The sequence below is a fragment of the Nicotiana tabacum genome, chromosome 19 (genome assembly GCF_000715075.1).
Source record: "Nicotiana tabacum cultivar K326 chromosome 19, ASM71507v2, whole genome shotgun sequence".
Classification (NCBI taxonomy): Eukaryota; Viridiplantae; Streptophyta; class Magnoliopsida; order Solanales; family Solanaceae; genus Nicotiana; species Nicotiana tabacum.
Genome location: NC_134098.1, coordinates 107,097,414 through 107,103,413, shown reverse-complemented (window position 1 = coordinate 107,103,413; position 6,000 = coordinate 107,097,414). Strand labels below are relative to the sequence as shown.

Below are 6,000 nucleotides of genomic sequence, written 5' to 3'. Positions count from 1 at the left end.
ACTTTCATTGTCTTTGTTATTGTCATTATACCGTTGTTTGGCTAAATTCTGCACTACCCGGGTTCCCGATCCTAACATATATAATCAATTAGTTTTTCTCTCTCTCTCTTTTTTTTTTTTTCCTGTTACACATTGAATCAATTACATTCTTGAAATGTGGAGGATTATCAGCATTCCACGATACTTGTGTGCTAACTCCCAAGAAATTCAGGCAACAACCACTTGCCTTACATGATATAAATGATACACTAGTTAAGTTTCCCCTTTGCACACAAGCACCAAAAACAAAAAACAAAAAAAACAATGGCTAGGCTATTCTATACTATGATCATTCTCTTGCTTGCTTTAGCAACATCAGCAATTGCTGAACCTTCTTGTAAAACTGTTGCAAAAGGGATAGTACCTTGTGTGTCTTATATTAGAGGGAAACATCATAAATCGGACAAGCCATCAAATATGTGCTGCAAAGGACTGAATGACATAGCCAATGTGATAAAAAATGGCAAGGATCGTGTAGCTGTTTGCAAGTGTATAAAGATGGCACTTTCACGTATTCATTATGATCCCACTCGTATCACACTTGCTTCACAACAGTGTCATACGCCTTCATCTCTGCCTTCCGTTGGCCAAAACACTAATTGTGCAAGGTATTTTTTTTATTCGATAGATTCGCTAGATGTGTATATATAGTTGATTTAAACTACATATACAGTCGATAATATTTGAAAACATGTACTTAGAGTTTAATTTCTTATCACTTCTAGTGTATGATATTGTTTAAACCATCAGACTGAAATTACTTGCAATAATCAGTAACTGTTTATAATAAACATGATTGTAGAATGAAAATAGAGTAAATAATTTGTTATAATAGGCTAAATTATATTGATAGTATAAATAATTTACACTGTCAATATAGCTAATTTAAACCTATATATTTATCCTGACTTCTCACTTGCTATCATAAAATAGCATTGGTTGAAGTTGTACTGCCGATTAACTTAAATATTTGTGTATGCTCTCCACCCAACGAGAAATAAGAAGTTTATATAAACTCTAGACGCTTACTAGTATTTCTTTCTCAAATTAAATGAATATTGATCCCGTTTTATTTTAATGGTGCAGGGCGATCTGAATGTTGCAAATGGATGTTGGCTACTATATAAGAACGGCATTTGATGATGTTGGTGGTTGAAGTCAAAAATAAAATATAAATAAATGACAAATAATCATGTATAAAACTGCATTCTCATGAAGAAATTGTACTGATAATATATCGGTCCCTTTCTTCTATGTGAATATTTAATTCGTGCTACTTAACTATATATGAAAGGAAATAAAATGAGCTGTGGAGTACTTTTGCAATTGTGTCACGTACTAACGAAGAACTTGTCCATTTTTTCCCTCAAAGCTTCAAGGTGGGGGTTTAGGCATAACCCAAACCTGTGTAACGTATAACTAAGTTACTTCCCCCACTTCAGAATGTAATTTAGCTCTTTAATGTTGTCCAGAACGGCAAGAGTTAAAAAAAACTAGGCTCATAATTTCGTTGTCGTGTCTAAGTGGAAATGCCAAAGTAACTTACATATGTATCCTTAATTAATTACTTAATTGGTAAATAAAGATCCTAGTATTTATGAACATGCGTTGCACGTTAATAATGGCATGTGATTTATTTATATGAAGAAATATCAAAATTTAATTAACGAGAGAAATTTTATATTGAATAATACAACAATCATCTAAATGTCAAAAAATATTATTACATTAGCATAATACGTGAATTCAAAATGAAAGGACATCATCAGAACGTACACAAATGATCAATTTAGTCATGTTAGTTAGATAATCATGTATTATAGTTTAAAAGTATTTAATGTGATCGTATCTTACCGAACACTTATTTGTAGATGATGTTTTTTGTATAAGTTTCCTTCTAATACTTTGGTTGCTCTGCCATAATCAGAACTCTTGTTGTAAGTGCAATATATTGCTGTTTGTGTAAGAAAATATATTGCGATAAATATACTCCAATACTTAGGATGTTTGTCCTTGTGCTTTATTTATTATAATTGCAAAACACAAAACATACTTAAAAATAATTGCACACAAATTTAAAAGGATATTCTTTGGTTTCGAAAGACAAAAGTTGAATTCGGGGATAAACACATACTTAGAAGCACATTGACCAGTATCATAATTTCGGCATGTATGACGTTATTATCAAAACTTCTAGTATATACCATCTCTGTGCTATTACAAAAGCTATTCAGTGGATCTAAGTTTTTTCAGCAGCACAACAGACATATTTTCTTCAAAATCAACCTATATGTAATGGAAGATCAATTTTAACTTAGTCAATTTTATATATATATAATGAGTTTGACAACAAACCTGTATGGTAGAAAACCATTTGGTATTAAAGTATTTACGTATTCTTCTTTGGAGTAATTATTGGTATCATCTTCTGTTAAGTCAAAAAATAAAAAATATTTTATTTTTACCACAAAACTTTGCAATCAACCTTTTATTTGTTGATCAACATATTCATTCATGCTAGCTGTGATTGCTCTTTAATATCTATCACGTAATTTGCGCAAATTGTATTTTAATCTAATGATTGAAATATTTTCCTTATTAAATGCACTAAAATTACCATTGGGGTTGATAATCATGTGTTCTAGAAGAACCAAATCTTCTTTAATTGGATGCTCTTCTTTGTTTTCGACACGGAGCAATAAGTCACTGAATGCTAGATGTGTTCTTACTTTTATATTTCTTGTTAGTTGAATCTTTTTCAGTAAGGCCATAAGTATCATTTTGGCAAGTTAGATTTTACAGTCTCTGCTTTTGTCGATTTTGGGACTACCGGTAGTACTTGACAAAAATCACCTCCCAAACCATTACTTTTCCATCAAACGGTTCACCGACATCTAATATATCTCTAAAACTCCGGGCAATTGTTTCGATTGTTTTACGCTTAGCCATAAGCGCTTCATCCCATATCATCAATTTTGATTTTCTTATAAATTTAGCACCATTGGTCTGCTTTGATATATTTATGATGGTTATTTCAGTTGTTTGAAGAGCTATATCAAATCTAAAGTGAGTTGTACGACCTCATAATAAAATCTTTTCTGGTACACCACCTATTTTGCTAATAGTTTCATGCCTCTTGATATGATATTTGCAAGTAATGCATAACATAAGAATATTATTTCAATTCCTCCACAGGCATCTACAAAGGATAATCCCGACTCGTTATACCAGAGCCGATTTTTATAATATAATCTTGAAAGTTTGTTCTTGTTCAGGATTTAGCTTTGATTGTGCTTCCCCAGACACTTGTATAATCTTTTGATTCTTAATACTATACTAACCTTTTTTACTTTGTGTTCTAACTTTTTTTAATCTCTAACACTATTTTTTATGGAATAAATTTATGTATCCTAAGATTTTTTTTTAACTTGAAAAATAATTTTACTCATAAAGTAATTCTTAACATTAGTTTATCTCTTGTTTTGAATATTTAATCGTAATTATAATTTTATCCACCATAAATTTTATTTTCAAAGAGTAAAAAGATCGATATGACATTCCACTTTTAGTTCTTTATGTTTGCGAAATCATTAGTGGGATTGACTCTTACCAACTATTTTTCTTTTTCTTTATCACACATTTATATTCTTAAATATTTTCTTAGTTATTTTTTTTTACTAATTGGGTATATTTTTTAATATTACACGAAAAATGGATAATAAAAAATATTATTTGGATAGAAAAACAGTTCAAATTTAATGTAAAATACATTATCGCATGGATTTTTTTCCCCTCAATTTCAATGCTTTATGCAGTCCATTTAATATTACTTTTATTTTTTCTTGCTATTGGACATTATGGAGTGATAATGTATTACCAATACGGAGGATTCTTATGAAAATAATTTTATTAAAACTTACAACATATTTTTAATAGATAATTTTATTACTTTTAAACTCTTAAATATTAAAAAATATTAACATAGAAGGTATTGTTGTACAAAAAATAAGTTATTACAGTTATGTGTTTTCCCTATGAGTTCATCTGTTTGATATTTTAGGAGTATTTTGGTTTATCAATATTGTACTCGTACCTTTATAATAAATAGAGGCTCTCCTTTTTTTTAAAATGAATTTGGACAATAGAATACATTCCCAAATTAAATTAGTAATAGGACAATATAATAAGTTTTTAAATTAAATTAGTAATGAAAATTTTTAAGAAGTATATCCTAAAAATAATAGGATTACGTGGCTAAAAATATGTCTCTATCCCGAAAGTGATTATACTAATAGGAATCTCAACGTGTTCCTAAAGATATTAAGTTTACATGCTAACATGTAGTGTTATATGTCTATGCCCGAAAGTAATTATACTAAAAGAAATCCTAAAGGTAATCATGTAGGATTCCTAACGTGTAATATTATGTCCTAAAACTAATAGGATTATAAGGCCAATGTCTAGAATTCTGGTTATATCCTTTTATTGTGAATTATTATGCTTATATTATAAGGCTATTTTTGTAAACAAATATTATATTCATGCTTTTATAATAACTAGTATCTATGAACGTGCGTTGCACGTTAATAATGACACGTGATAATTTAAACATTTATTTATATGAAGGAATAATAAAATTTAATTAAAGAGAGAAATTTTATGTATAATATTACAACAATAATCTAAATGCCGAAAAATATTATTACATTAGCATAATACATGAATTTAAAATAAAAGGACATCGTAAAAACTTATACAAATGATCAATTTTGTCATGTTAGTTAGATAATTATATATTATAGTTTAAAAATATTTAAAGTGATGGTATCTTAACGAACACTTCTTTGTGGACAATATTTTTTGTGTATGTTTCCTCCTAATGCGTTGGTTGCTCTGTCTTAACCAGAACTCTTGTTGTCGATCTTTATATCCCTCTTGAAATACAGTTGTTCGTGCAAGAAAATATATTACGATAAATATAGTCCAATATTTAGAATATTTGTCCTTATGCTTTATTTATTATATTTATAAAATATAAACATACTAAAAATTATTTTCACACAAATTTAAAAGGACATTCCTTAGTTTCGGAAGACGAAAGTTGAATTGAGAGATAAGAATATACTTAGAAGCACATTAACCAGTATCATAATTTTTGCATGTATGACGTTATTGTCAAAACTTCTATATACCATATGTGTGCTATTACATAAGCTATTCGGCGTATCTAAGTTTTTCAGTAGCATGACATGCATATTTTTCTTCAAAATTAACCTATATACAATGGAAGATCAATTTTAACTTAGTCTACTATATATACGGTACATAAGTAAGAAATAAGAAACATCACAACAAACATGTATGGTAGAAGACCATTTAAAGTATTTTTCTTGGTAGTAATTATTAGTGTCATTTTCTGCTGAGTCAAAAACTGAAAAATATTTTGTTTTTACTATAAAATTTTACAATCAACCTTTTATTTAGTTGATCAACATATTCATTTTTGCTAGCTAAGATATCTTTTTAATCCTATCATGCGATTTGCATAAATTGCATTTTAATCTAATGATAGAAATATTTCTTTTATTAAATGCACTACTATTACCATTGAGATTGATAACCAAGTGTTCGAGAAGAATAAAATCATCTTTTATTGGATGTTCTTTTTCGTTTCCGACATGAAGCAAGAAGACACTGAATATTGGATATGTTCTTACTTTATATTTCTTGTCAGTTGAATCTTTTTCGTTGAGGCCAGAAGTATAACTTTGGTAAGCTAACTTTTACAGTCTATGCTTTTGTCGATTTTGGAACCACTGATAGTACTTGACAAAAGTCACCTCCCAAACCATTAATTTTTTACCAGACGGTTCATTAATATCCAATATATCTCTAGAACTCCGGACAATTATTTCGATCGTTTCGCACTTAGTCATAAGTGCTTCATCCCATATTATCAAT

General features: G+C 28.9%; 1 long non-coding RNA gene across 1 annotated transcript; it reads left to right on the top strand.

The window, feature by feature from the left end:
• Window positions 1-278: 278 nt before the first annotated feature.
• LOC107780749 (uncharacterized) lies at window positions 279-1,365 on the top strand. Its single transcript, XR_012702891.1, has 2 exons — window positions 279-647; window positions 1,126-1,365. It is a non-coding gene; the product is annotated as an uncharacterized LOC107780749 (long non-coding RNA).
• Window positions 1,366-6,000: the final 4,635 nt, after the last annotated feature.